Raw genomic sequence first — 14,458 nt, 5'->3', positions numbered from 1 at the left:
TATGGTGAAAGGATACAACCCTGACACACACCTTTCCTGACTTTAAACCATGCAGTATCCCCTTGTTCTATCCAAACAACTGTCTCTTGATCTATGCACAGGTTCCTCAAGAGCACAGTTAAGTGTTCTGGAATTCTCATTCTTTGCAAGGTTATCCATAATTTGTTATGATCCACACAGCAAAATGCCTTTGCATAGTCAATAAAACACAGGTAAACATCCTTCTGGTATTCTCTGCTTTCAGCCAGGATCCATCTGACATCAACAATGATATCCCTGGTTCTACGTCCTCTTCTGAATCCAGCCTGAATTTCTGGAAGTTCCCTGTCGATACACTGCTGCAGCTGCTTTTGAATGATCTTCAGCAAAATTTTACTTGCGTGTGACATTAATGATATTGTTCAATAATTTCCTTCTTTGGTTGGATCATCTTTGTTGGGAATAGGCATAAATATGGATCTTTTCCAGTCTGTTGGCCAAGTAGCTGTCTTCCAAATTTCTTGGCATAGATGAGTGAGCATGTCCAGTGCTGCATCCATTTGCTGAAATTTCTCAGTGGATATTCCATCAATTTCTGGAGCCTTGGTTTTCTCCAATGCCTTCAGTGCAGCTTGGATTCTTCCTTCAGTACCATCAGTTCCTGATCATATGCTACTTCTTGAAATAGCTGAACATTGCCCAATTTTTTTTGGTATGATGACTCTGTGTATTCCTTCCATCTTCCTTTTATGCTTCCTGTGTTGTTTAATATTTTCCCCATAGAATCCTTCATTATTGCAACTCGAGGCCTGAATTTTTTCTTCAGTTCTTTCAGCTTGAGAAATGCCGAGCATGTTCTTCCCTTTTGGTTTTCTATCTTCAGCTCTTTGCACATGTCATTATAATACTTTAGTTTGTCTTCTTGAGCCGCCCCTTGAAATCTTCTGTCCAGTTCTTTTACTTCATCATTTCTTCCTTTTGCTTTAGCTATTTGATGTTTAAGACCAAGTTTCAGAGTCTCTTCTGACACCCATTTTGGTCTTTTCTTTCTTTCCTGTCTTTTTAATGATGTCTTGCTTTCTTCTTGTATGATATCCTTGATGTCATTCCACAACTCGTCTTCAGTCATCAGTGTTCAACGTGTCAAATCTGTTCTTGAGATGGTCTCTAAATTCAGGTGGGATATACTCAAGTCGTATTTTGGCTCTTGTGGACTTGTTCTAATTTTCTTCAGTTTCAACTTGAACTTGCATATGAGCAATTGATGGTCTGTTCTGCAGTCGGCCCCAGGCCTTGTTCTGACTGATGATATTGAGCTTTTCCAGCGTCTCTTTACACAGATGTAGTCAATTTGATTTCTGTGTCTTCCATCTGGCAAGGTCCATGTACATAGTCGCCATTTTTATGTTGTTGAAAAAAGGTATTTGCAACGAAGAAGCCATTGGTCTTGCAAAATTCTATCATGCGATCTCCGGCATCGTTTCTATCACCAAGGCCATATTTTCCAACTATGCATCCTTCTTCGTTTCCAACTTTTGCATTCCAATCACCAGTAATTATCAATGCATCCTGATTGCACGTTCGATCAATTTCAGACTGCAGAAACCAGTAAAAATCTTCAATCTCTTCATCTTTGGCCTTAGTGGTTGGCGCATAAATTTGAATAATAGTCATATTAACTGATCTTCCTTGTAGGCGTATGGATATTATTCTATCACTGACAGCGTTGTACTTCAGGATAGATCTTGAAATGTTCTTTTTGACGATGAATGCAACATCATTCCTCTTCAAGTTGTCATTCCAGGCATAGTAGACCATATCATTGTCTGATTCAAAATGGCCAGTCCATTTCAGCTCACTAATGCCTAGGATATTGATGTTTATGCATTCCATTTCATTTCTGATGATTTCCAATTCTGCTAGATTTATACTGTGTACATTCCACATTCCAACTATTAATGGATGTTTGCAGCTGTTTCTTCTCATTTTGAGTGGTGCCACATAAGCAAATGAAGGTCCCAAAAGCTTGACTTCATCCACATCATTTAGGTCAACTCCACTTTGAGGAGGAAGTTCTTCCCCGGTCGTCTTTTTTTAGTGCCTTCCAAGCTGGGGGGCTCATATTCCGGCACTATATCATGTTCTGCTGCTATTCATAAGGTTTTCACTAGCTAGTTCTTTTCAGAAGTAGACTGCCGGGTCTTTCTTCCTAGTCTGTCTTAGTCTGGAAGCTCAGCTGAAACCTGTCCACCATGGATGACCCTGCTGGTATCTGAATACTGGTGGCATAGCTTCCAGCATCACAGCAACACGCAAGCCCCCACAGTATGACAAACTGACAGACATGTGAATTAGAGAAATTCAAATCAAAGCTACAATGAGATACCATCTCACCCCAACAAGGCTGGCACTAATCCAAAAAACACAAAATAATAAATGTTGGAGAGGTTGTGGAGAGACTGGATCACTTATGCACTGCTGGTGGGAATATAAAATGGTACAACCACTTTGGAAAACGATTTGGTGCTTCCTTAGAAAGCAAGAAATAGAAAAACCATAGGATCCAGCAATCCTGCTCCAAGGAATATATCCTAAAGAAATAAGAGCCATCACACAAAAAGACATATGCACACCCATGTTCATTGCAGCAGTGTTCACAATAGCAAAAAGATGGAAACAACCTAGGTGTCTATCCACAGATGAATGGATAAACAAATCATGGTACATACACACAATGGAATGCCATGCAATGATAAAGAACAATGATGAATCCGTGAAACATCTCACAACCTAGATAATCTGGAGAGCATTATGCTGAGTGAAATTAGTCAGTCACAAAAGGACAAATATTGTGTGAGACCACTATTATAAGAACTCAAGAAAAGGTTTAAACACAGAAAAAAGCATTCTTTGATGGTTACGAGGGGGGAGGGGAAGGGGAATTCACTAACAAGATAGTAGACAAGGATCAACTTCGGTGAAGGCAAGGACAACACACAATACAGGGGAAGTCAGCACAACTGGACCAAAGCAAAAGCTGAGAAGTTTCCTGGACACATCCGAACACTCTGAGGGACAGAGTAGCTGGGGCTGGGGCCTGGGGACCATCGTTTTGGGGGACATCTAGGTCTACTGGCATAAGAAAGTTTATTAAGAAAACGTTCTGCATCCCACTTTTGTGAGTGGCATCTGGGGTCTTAAAAGCTTGCGAGTAGCCATCTAAGATGCCATCAATTGGTCCCATTCCACTTGGAGTAAAGAAGAATGAAGAAAAACAAAGACATGAGGAAAATATTAGCCTAAGAGACGAAAGGATCACATAAACCAGAGACTCCATCAGCCTGAGACCAGAAGAACTAGATGGTGCCCAGCTACCATCAATGACCACCCTGACAGGGAATATAACAGAGAGTCCCAGATGGAACAGGAAAAAAGTGTGGAGCACAACTCAGATTCTTAATGGTCTGACAGGGACTGGAGGAACTCCTGAAACTATGGCCCCTGGACACTCTATTAACCCAGAACTGAAACCATTCTGAAGTCCACTTTTCAGACAAAGATTAGAAATTAGACAGTTCAGTCAGATACACAAGACCAAATGGGCAGCTCCTGTCCAAAGGCAAAATGAGAAGGCAGGAAGGGACAGGAACTCGTGGAATGAACACAGAGAACCTGCGATGGAAAGTAGGAATGTGTTGTCACATTGTGGGGATTGCAACTAATGTCACAAAACAATATGTGTATAAATTTTTGTATGAGAAATTAAAAAAAAAATGTACAAACAGGTGAAAATAGTTTTAATATATTTATTGAGCAAATATCTAAAATAGTATCATTTCAACATGTAATCAATATAAAAATTATTAATGAGATGTTTTACATTCTTTTCTCTGTTTTTACATTCTTTTCTCTGTGCTAAGCAGCCCTGGTGGCACAGTGGTTAACAGCTCAGCTGCTAACCAAGTGGTCAGCAGTTTGAATCCACCAGTTGCTTCTTGGAAACCCTACAGGGCGGTTCTACTCTGTCCTATAGGGTCACTATGAGTCAAAATCAACTCAATAAAAAGTTTTTTGGTTCTCTGTGCTAAGCCTCTGAGCCCCAGTGTATATTTTACATGGACAGCTTGGCTCAATTCCAACTGGTCACCTCTCAAGTGCTCAGCTACTGGCCACTGTTTTGGAGCATGGTGAGCGAAGGGGAGGGGCAGGAGATAAGGGAGAGAGGTGGCCAGTGGTCTCCTAGGATTTTATTCTAAAAGCAGCAAGAAGCCATGGAAGGTCTTCAGCAGGGATATGACATGATCCAAATTCTGTCCTTAGAGGCGGACTCTGGCTGCTGCCTGGAGTGCTTCAGGGGGCAGGTGAGACTGGCTGCAGGAGAGATGCCCAGGTGAGGACCTATGGCCTGGGCCTTGTTGACCGGCAGCTGTGGGGGAGTTACAGAGAATACTGACGAGGCCATGAAGAGGCAGCAGGCGAGTCAGGGAGACAGCCCTTGCCAACTGCTTTCTTTCTCCCTTTGACCAAAATTCCACCCAAGTCACCCTGTCCCGACAGCTGTCTTCCTTCAAGGAAGAGATATGCACAGTTGCATTTAACAATGCCTAAAGGAACCCAACCAGACAAATTTGCCAAGGGTCCAGAATGGAAATGTCTGCTACTTTCTGCATCTCATAGAATCACTGCGTTTCTGAGCAAGAAAAGATAAATCTAGATGCTCAGTATCATATAGTGATTAGGCAGTCTCTGGGGCCAGCCTGCCTAGGTTTGAATCCCTGCTGTCCCTCTTACTAGCTGTGCGGCCTTGGGCAAGATACTTAACCTCTCTGGTATTCTATTACCTTTTCTGTACGTTGGAGGCATTAATATCTATCTCTTGAGGTGACTGGGAGGAATAGTGGGATTATAACTATAAAAACGCTTAGAGCAAGGAGACAGTTGTGCTTCAGTGGTAGAATTCTTGTCTTCCATATGGGAGACGCGGTTTTGATTTCCAGCCAATGCACCTCATGCGTAGCCACACCTGTCTGTCAGTGGAGGCTTGTATGTTGCTATGATGTTAAACGGGTTTCAAAAGAGCTTCCAAACAAAGACGGGCTAGGTAGAAAGGCCTGGCAATCTAATTCTGAAAATCAGCCAGTGCGAGAAAAAAAAAATGCTCAGAGCAATGCCGGACACATAGGAGGCACTCGTTATATGTTACCCATTGCCATTGAATTGATTCCAACTCATAGTGGCCCTACAGGACACAGTAGAACTGCCCCATAGGGTTCCCAAGGAGTGGCTGGTGGACTCGAGCTGCTGACCTTCTGGTTAGCAGCCAAGCTCTTAACCACTGCACCACCAGGGCCCCTCATTACATGTTATCTGTTATTATTGTTGTTGCTGTTGTCAACAGATGGGACAACTAAGGCCTACGATAGGAAGGGAACTGTCCAAGGTCTCAGAGCAAATCTGAGGCAGAGCAGGAAGCAGAATTCAGATTTTCTAACTTCTGGCTCTTACACGGAGCTCCGTCTCAATTGGATTCACTGGTTATTCCCTGGTTTGGACATTGACGATATTCTCACCAGGTGCCAGGTGCCCGTGCCAGCAGTTTGGAGGAGACACTAAGATGGTACAAGCCTATCCCTACAAAATCAAGGCTTTACAGCTCAGAAGGAAAAAGCCCTTTCTCAACCTCTCTGGGCTCCACAGGGTGAGGAAGGCTTGGCGCAGGCAGAAAGCACAGGCTGATAGCAGGGCAGTCTAAACAGGGCTGGTCATATAGGGAAAGTCAGCACAATCTGACCAAGGCAATGGAAGACATTTAGAGGAACACAGAAGAAAAAAAAAAAAAAAGGCAACCGCAGTACATACTACAGCATATACAACTCTACAACAACAGTAAAAACAAATAATAACTTATAAGCAGATACATAGGCATATATGTATGCTGAATAGAGGAAGGAGGTCATATAGGAGTATACACACATACATATATCGGTTAAACTGTGGATATTTTTACATACATACTTGTATATACAGCCTATATATTCATATATATAATAGAACACAAATGGGGCACAGTCATAGAAGATTCCTAGACACATCCAAACACCTTGAGAGACCGAGTTACTGGGGTTGAGGGCTGGGGACCATGGTCTCGGGGGACATCTAGGTCAATTGGCATATCATAGCTCATAAAGAAAATGTTCTACATCCTGTTTTGGTGAGTAGAGTCTGGGGTCTTAAAAGCTTGTGAGTGGCCATCTAAGATACATCTATTGGTCCCAGCATGTTCGGAGCAAAGGTGAATGAAGACAACCAAAGATATAAGAAAAATATTAGTTCAAAGGACTAATGGACCACATGAACCACAGCCTCCACCAGCCTGAGCCCAGAAGAACTAGATGGTTCCTGGCTACCACCACTGACCACTCTGACAGGGATCACAATAGAGAGTCCTGGGTAGAGCGGGAGAAGAATGTAGAACAAACTTCAAACTCACAAAAAAGACCAGACTTACTGGTCTGATAGAGACTGGAGGAACCCCTTGAGACTATGGCCCCTGGACACCCTTCTAACTCAGAACTGAAGCCACCTCAAAGTTCACCTTTCGGCCAAAGATTAGACAGGCCTATAAAACAAACAATAACACACGTGAGGGACATGCTTCTTAGTTTAATCAAGAATATGAGACCAAATGGGCAACACCTGCCCAAAAGCAAAGGTGAGAAGGCAGGAAGGGGCAGGAAAACTGGAAGAATGGAAATAGGGAACCCACTGTGGAAAAGCGGAGAGTGTTGACATATTGCGGGGATTGCAACAAATGTCACCAAACAATTTGTGTATAAATTTCTGAATGAGAAACTAATTTGCTCTCTAAACTTTCACCTAAAGCACACACATGCACAAAAAAAAGTGCTGGCCAGAGACCCTGCCATTGGACCCCCTCCCACCCAGGCCTGCCGCTGCCTGAGCTGCTCTGTGACTGAGTGCAAAGGCTTCCCCTCTTGGGCCCCCAGCGTCCATGGCTGCCTTGGCATGAATAGATGGTAAGAGAGCACCTACTTTTTGCCCTGCCCTTGACTCCAAACTGTTCCCAGTCTGACTGGCAAGAAGGAAACGTCAACGAGAACCAACTGCCAGTCAGGCTGTGATGTGGCTCCAAGGACACGGGCCCCGTGGTCCACATTTTCTGGAACACTCCTGGTTGAGCCACTCCCCTCATAAGAGCCATGTATATACTGGACCACACATCATAGTTTTAAAATTTAATTTGTCACTATAATAAAGTTATGAGAGTCTGGTTCACAGGATTTCACAGGAACATTTCCAGAGAAACTCTGGGGAACCTGCAAAGGACTGAGAAATTGTTATTCTGCCAAGGAAAGCCCTTAAAAACAAACAACAAAGTACCTTCTGGGAAGAATATTGTAACGCCAAAAAAACAGGAAGGTATCATCTCATAAAGACTAGTCCTTCCAATTAAGTAACTTTTGTGGGGAAATTTAGTCAGTCTCTCTCTCCCTCCCTGCCTCACTAATCTCTCATCATGACAGGCCTTGTATTTGAACGTCCAGGGGAAGAAGTCACTGGACTCTTCCCGCACCCCCCCACCCAACTTCTCCATTCCCTCCCCTCTTCCCTCAAGCCCACAGCACTTTGCACATAGTTCCAGAAAAGTGCTTCTCTCACTGACTCACCCCTCGCTCTGCTGTCTTCCACTGGGCTGTGGGCATGTTCCACCCTCTGTACCCTGCACATCTAACCGGAACTGGCACTGGGTAGGGGCCGGGCAAATACTGTTAGGTGGAGAGACGTGCGGAGGTATTCCGGAGGAGGCCCTGACTCTGGAATCAGGTCTTGGCCACCCAGAAGGACTTGAGAAGGGGAGAATTAGGACCAACAGGAACAAGGGGGATGAAAATGAGGGTCCATAAAAGATGTCACTCCAGCCCTAAGACTCCTCTGTAGTAAGGGCTGGGCCCCTCTCCCTGTCCCACCTCACAGCCTGAGGGGATGGGGAGGGGAAGGTGGTAGAGGGGGTGGGAAGAAGTCCAGAAAGGATTCCCTCCTGATAAGACCCAGAGCTGGGACAAATGGCAGGAAGAGAAGCACAGATAAGCTGGGAGTTAAGAGGCCTTGCAGCCCATCCTGGGACAGTCAGCTGCCCTGTCCTGCTCCCCTCAAGACTGACCCAAGATGTTTCAGCCCCATCAGCTGACCACAGGCAGAGCAAAGGGAGGAAGTGGCTGGTGCTCCAGACCTAGCTGCCAGAGGTGGGCACAACGGCCACATGCTCCCCACATTGGGGGAGCCCCAGCCATCGCAGGCCCTGTGGGGACAGAGGTCCAGGTGGGGCCCCAAAGGACATGTGAGGGACAGGGAGACTCAGACAGTGGTTTCAAAGCACATGCGGAACTTTCTGCTCGTTTTTCATTCAGTCACCACCCCGTTTATAACCCCTCCACAGTCCCCCCATGCCCTCAGGATAAAGGCCCAGGAGGCCCTAGCGACCTGAGCCTTCCTAACCCTGCAGGCTCGCCTCACCCCTGCCCTTGTGCTCCTGACCATTGGGCTGTTTGTAATTAGACATGTATTTGTGAGATTCTTCATGTGCACAGGGACACATCTTTTGCTCATTGTGGCACTGCTGACACAGAGCAGAGAGCCTAGCATGGGAGCCACTGTGTGTAGGCAGGATGTGTGGAGAAGCAGAGGGCAGAGCTGGAAGGCGCTGGAGAGGAGAGCCGGGGACAGGGCAGCGAAGGGTCTGTGGATCCAACAGGCTCAGGGAAGAAAAGACCCATGGGCTCTGTGACCTCCAGCAAATCACTCTGTCTTGCAAATCTTTCCCAGCAGCTGTCACTCTCCCAGTCCCTGCCATCTCAAATGTAAATGGCCACTTGTCCACCTCCAAGTGTCCACTCGGCAGGGGAGCTGCTGTTCAGGGAAGGCTGGTTCCCCTTTTTTTTTTTAAATCCAACTCTTTCATTTTATGGACAGGATATTGCGAGGAAGTTATCTACCCGTTCTCATCTTGATGTTTAATGTTTAAATGAATCAAAAAGGGAGTGCAAATGGGTGCCAACATTTTCAGAAAGAGACTTAGACATAATCTGCCTAGTGTAAAATGCTCGTGTCCTGTTTCTAGGAACTTGTCCTACAGAAAAGGTGTATTTAGATTTGTTCATCTGGTGATCAGGAAAAAAAGCACAACATTGCTTTAATAAGGGGGAAAAAGCCACCAGGGGGCGCCTTTTGGTCAGGGGCTCGGTCAGGTTAGCCCAGAGCACCTGGATTTACATGACAAATAAATGACAATACCCAGCCCCTTTCAAAGAACATTCCAGTCTATTACTTCATCCTACCCTAGATGCTTGCTTTATAGACAATGTAATTTAAAATCCTTCCGGCCCTCCCTACCCTCCAGAAGCAGCACTTGGTATGGTTAGCCAGGCGCCACGGGAGAAAGCCTCTCCAGCTTCAGTTGTCCCCTTGATCCACCCTGATCCACCGGGCTGCTCACAGCTCCTGGAGCCCCAAGCCTTTGTATCTGCCAGACCATCTCCTGCCTTCCCCATCAGCCTCACTCTTCTTCCACCTTGTGAGATCTAGCTCAGGGGCTCTTCTGAGAAGCCTCCTGCCCAAACCTGGTCAGTAGCTTCAGGGTGGGGGCTCCAAGTTACCCCTCACCTCTGCCCACCCTACACAACACTCACACATACCTACCTGCCCATAAGCTCAGTGAGGAAGGGCTGCATAGGCAGCAAGGACACTAGTGACCCACAATGGCTCCAGAAAGGCCCATTCTTGTTCTGAGTAAGAGGACCAAGGAATTATCCCCTGCCCCCACTCCCCAACCCCGTTCCCAAGTGTGTGGATTCCCTGACTGTGGTCCCTTGGCTTAGGTATGAATTGCCTCAACCCCAGGGCACTGACTGAGTTGCAGCTGTGGGTTCCATTTGAGCCCCACAGCACACCTGTCCATTCATTCATTCAACAAATATTTATTCAGTGCCAAGCTCTGTGCTAGGGAGAGAAAGACAGTAAAAAAGACAACAAATAAATCTATTGTTGCAAATGATGTTAAGTGTCATAAAGAATAATGGGGTTTGATGACGCAGAGACGGGTGGTCTTGGTGGAGACTGGACTAATAAGCAGTTAGCCTGGGAGGCCACAGGAGGGCAGAGCAGCAGAGTGACAGAGGCTGGCAAGACACGAGGCAAGAGGAAAAGCAGGCGCTTGATCATGCTGTCTGACTGATGGGAAAACCAAGGCACAGAACCAGGTGGCTCACATACGGCCCTGCCAGTACTTATATGCCCCCTTCCTAAGTGCCCCTTATCCAGGGCACCCAAAGCTTTGCTTAAATGGTTCTTAGTCACCTGGTATGGATCATGTGTCCACCCTGGGCTTCCTGAGGGCAGGGGCTGCATCATATCCACCTTAGGAGGTACAGTGCCTGGGTCGTTGTTGCAACCCCATGTGACAGAGTAGAACTGCGCCATAGGGTTTTCTTGGCTGTAATCTTTACGAGAGTGGATTGCCAGGTCTTTCTCCCAAAGAGCTTCTGGGTGTGACCCCATTAACCTTTCAGTTAGCGGCTGAATACTTAACCATTACACCACCAAGTCTCCTTTCCTGGGCGGTAGTAGGTGCTTAACGAATGTTTGTTGAATTGGATCTTAAGGTCTCCAGTTTTCCGTTCTACAGCTAACATGTGGGGTTGCCATGCATTGGCATCGACCTGATGGCAAATAACAACAATCTCCAGGATGTAGCCCAGTGTCTAGAAAATGGTGGAGGCTCAGACAGCATATCAGCCTAGCCCCACAACTGCTGTACTCTGATCCTGCTGTCAGCCACATAGCTCCTGAGTGCTAAATAAATGGGCTGACTGGGTCTTGCAGCAGCTGAATCTCATGCCCACTGTGTTTTCTGGCCCTTGCTGCTACCTGCTGAAAAAGCCATCACAGATTAGGGGTCCTGGCAGTGCTGAGGGCATCATGTGCCCCCAAAGAGCTCTGACCCCAACTCTCACCTTGGTCTAACCTCCAATTTTTATCCCTCTGACTCCAATACTAGTTCAAATCTCAATGGTGGAAGCTTCCAGAACTATATTTCAAGATATCTTTGACAATTTAGACTACATTACTATCTACCTAGTTAGTGCCTGGGGTAAGAAACCCGCCCCCCACCCCCAAGCATTTACCCAGCAAATACATATCAAGTACCTCCTAGGTTGTGGGGGGTGGGGCTTGCTAGAAAGCTGAGGAGCGGCACAGTGGTAAAGCACTCAGCTGCTAACCAAAAGGTCAGTGGTTCGTGAGAAAGATGTCACGGTCTGCTTCTGTAAAGATTTACAACCTTGGAAACCCTATGGGGCAGTTCTACTCTGTCCTATAGGGTCACTATGAGTCGGAATTGATTCAATGGCAACAGGTTTGGTTTGGTTTCTTTTTTTTTTGCTAGAAAGCTAAGCCGGGGGTGGTGCAATGGGAGTGGTCTGGGGCTCCCCATGGGGCCGTTTATCAGCTCTTACATGAGGAGCAGGAACCACCGGGTCAGGATGTAGCAGGTGTGAATGGAAGAGGAAGCATGGGATCTTCAGCATAGCTGTTTCCCAAGGCAGTCTGGGAATATTCCACTTCTCTTGGTGTTAAAGGGTTTCTGAAATGACCACCTCACCCCCACTTGCCCGATGAGGATCCGGAGGCAGACGGGGAAGCACAGAGCAGTGCACAGGGTTTAGAAGCAGGGGAAGAGCTCTGACTCCCACCTCTGGCTTCTAAGAGGGAAAAACATCCATCCATCCAAGCCGTAACTGGCATCTGCACCAGCCCTAGAATTGCAGGAGTTCGCCGTCCAGCTGGGGAGACAGACTCGTAAAGAACTGAAGTGCAGAGTAAACAAACGGGGCCAGATGGAGTCCCACCAGGGCACTGTGGGGGAACAAAGGAGACGGTTACCTCCATGGAGGACAGGGTCCAGCATGATGGAAGAAGTAGGCTGGCTGAGGCATAATGCCAACAATAGCAACAGCGACCACAGCAGCCATGACTATCACTGACTGTGGTTCAGTGTGCATGCCAAGCACACACATTTTGCTTCATTTAGTCCTCCAACGGCCCAAGAGTGGCTATGGTTCCTATTTCAGAGATGGGGAAACCAAGGCACAGAGAGGTGGGTAGCTTGCCCAAAGGCTTCCAGGCAGGAAGGTGTACGGCTGGAGAGAAAAAAGCTGGCACACTGCTTCCAGAGGTGTTAACCTAGGTAACACTGATAGGGGCTTAAAGGCACCCAGTGTGTTAATTTCTACCAACTTGTCCAAACTGCTGTCAAATAAGGACCTTCACTCTTATCTCCAGTATCACAGCCACCCTTGCTATTTCTGCCTTCTCTAAGCTGTGGAGGGGCCCCTTTCCAGAGTCTTTGCACAAAGACCAGGACAAAGGGGCCAGGCTTGACTTGGCCTGAGGATGAGACCTGCAGAAGACCTTGACCCAGATCCACCTCAGCCAACTAGATTTTCCAGGTCCTCCAGAGGCTGCCTCCTCCCATTGGCTCCCACCGGCCAGCCGCCTGCAAATTGCTTCTAAGTGTCTATAATTATGCAGGTTGAATCTAATCAACACCTGAAAGGGGTGTCAGCGGGGGTCCTGGAGGAGCCACCACCTCCAGCAAGTGAGTCTCAGAAATCACACAGCAGGTTAGACCCAAGTCCCTGACTCCCCGTGCCAGACTTCTAGTGCCAAATAAGATAGAGGGGGCTTCCTCTAAATTCACCTTCTTTACAGGCTTTACCTCCAAGTCAGGGAGTGAGGTGTAAGGAGTGGCTCTGGGGCTGGGCGGACTTGGTTTGAAGCAATGCTCCCCCACTTAGTTGCTGTGTGACCTTGGGCAAATGAATTCCCCTCTCTGGGTCTGTTTCCTCAATTGTAAAACTGGAAAATAATGTTTCTTAATGTTGTAGTAAGTAACTCAGTGACATAGTTGTCTATAGGATTGAGAGTTCCACCTGGGCCCCCAGCAGGCAGGGGATGATCGAGGGCATTTCCGATGCTTCCTTCCTCTCTAACCCTTGCGAATGGTAAATACACCCGAGCTCGCTCTGCATGTCTTCTGTCTAGGATTTCAAACAGGGCAGAAATCCCTCCCAGGCTGGCCACAAGCACTGGGCTTCTCTCAGAATCTCTCTGACCCTGCGGAGATGACAGGCCTGGAGCTGGACTTCTCTGGGGAGAGAGCTCCTGGGGCTGGGGTGTGGATGCAGAAGGCAAGAATTCTTCCCTGCCTCTGTCTCTTGTTTCCTGACAGCTCAGTAACAACCCCTCTTCCCGCAGAAGCCTACCGGGTTCCTGGCCTGGCCGCAGAGGCCGCTGGGTGGAGGGGTTTTGGGGGAGCGACCTTCACCTCCTTCTGGGACACGTCTGCTGAAGGCAGTGCAGGCGTGAGGCGGGCAGCGGAGCTGAAAGCTGCTGACAGCAGCCCTCTGGCAAGAGGAGCATGAGGAGGAGGAGAGGGAGGAGGGGAGGCTGGGCAGGTCCTGCTGCTTCCCCCACAGCCCACCTCGACAAGCTAAGAAAAGCTCTGGGGGAGGAAAACCGCCAAAGCAGCATGGTTGCCCTCCCCACTGAGCTGGAGGCCCTTCCTTCCCTGGAGCCAGCTGCCCTGGGCAGATTAGTACTCAGCTCCGGAAAAGCAGGCCCCGCACGCCAGCCCACGGGAGGCTGCTGGCTGAGTCAGCTTCTCTACCTGTCAGGAAATCATTCATAAAAAGTGACACCTTCCCAGCGCCCTGCTCCCCACCTCAGCCCCGCTGCTATCCCTGAGCCACACAAGCATGCTGCTCCCAGCCTCCTTCCTCCCACCTCTCCCTCAGCTCCGGCAGCTACTTCAGAGCAGACCTTTTTTCTCCTTCTCTGGGGATGAAGACAAATGGGACCAAAGTGAAATAAGGCCAGCTCAGTCGCAGTACATCAGTATTTACTGGTTGCCTGCCCCAGGACAACAGCAGTGTCAAGAAGGGCTGTGACTTCACTCAATTATAAACAAATGTTGGCAACTTGGCTTCCAAAAGGTTTTCACCATCACAGCCATGTGAGTGGTGGCACTGCCTTTATCTTCAGTTTGTGTCTGGACAGCTAGAGGTTTCCAGGATAACTTGCCCAGCTAGACTCAGATCACTGGACCAGTCCTCCCACAAAGGAAAATCAAAGTCCACAGAGGGGATGTGACTTGCCCCAGGCCACACATGAGTTAACACTTCACATCCATGAACCCAAAATGTGGGTGACTTTCCATGTTCTTCTCACCTCCCATCACTTGAACCCTGCTACATCTCTTTCTTACCTGAGAGATGAAACATAGGCTGCTGTCCTGCTGGAGAACGGAATTCCTTTGTGTCTGGTCTCTGCTAAATTCTGCCCTCATTTCAGATCACTCTCCCCCTTGCTTTCCTTCTCCAGCCACTCTGGCTCCTTTCTTCTC

This window comes from Trichechus manatus, unplaced genomic scaffold, assembly GCF_000243295.1.
Source record: "Trichechus manatus latirostris isolate Lorelei unplaced genomic scaffold, TriManLat1.0 scaffold00008, whole genome shotgun sequence".
NCBI classification, from domain to species: domain Eukaryota; kingdom Metazoa; phylum Chordata; class Mammalia; order Sirenia; family Trichechidae; genus Trichechus; species Trichechus manatus.
The sequence above is the reverse complement of the archived record's forward strand: the minus strand, read 5'-3'. Positions refer to the sequence as shown.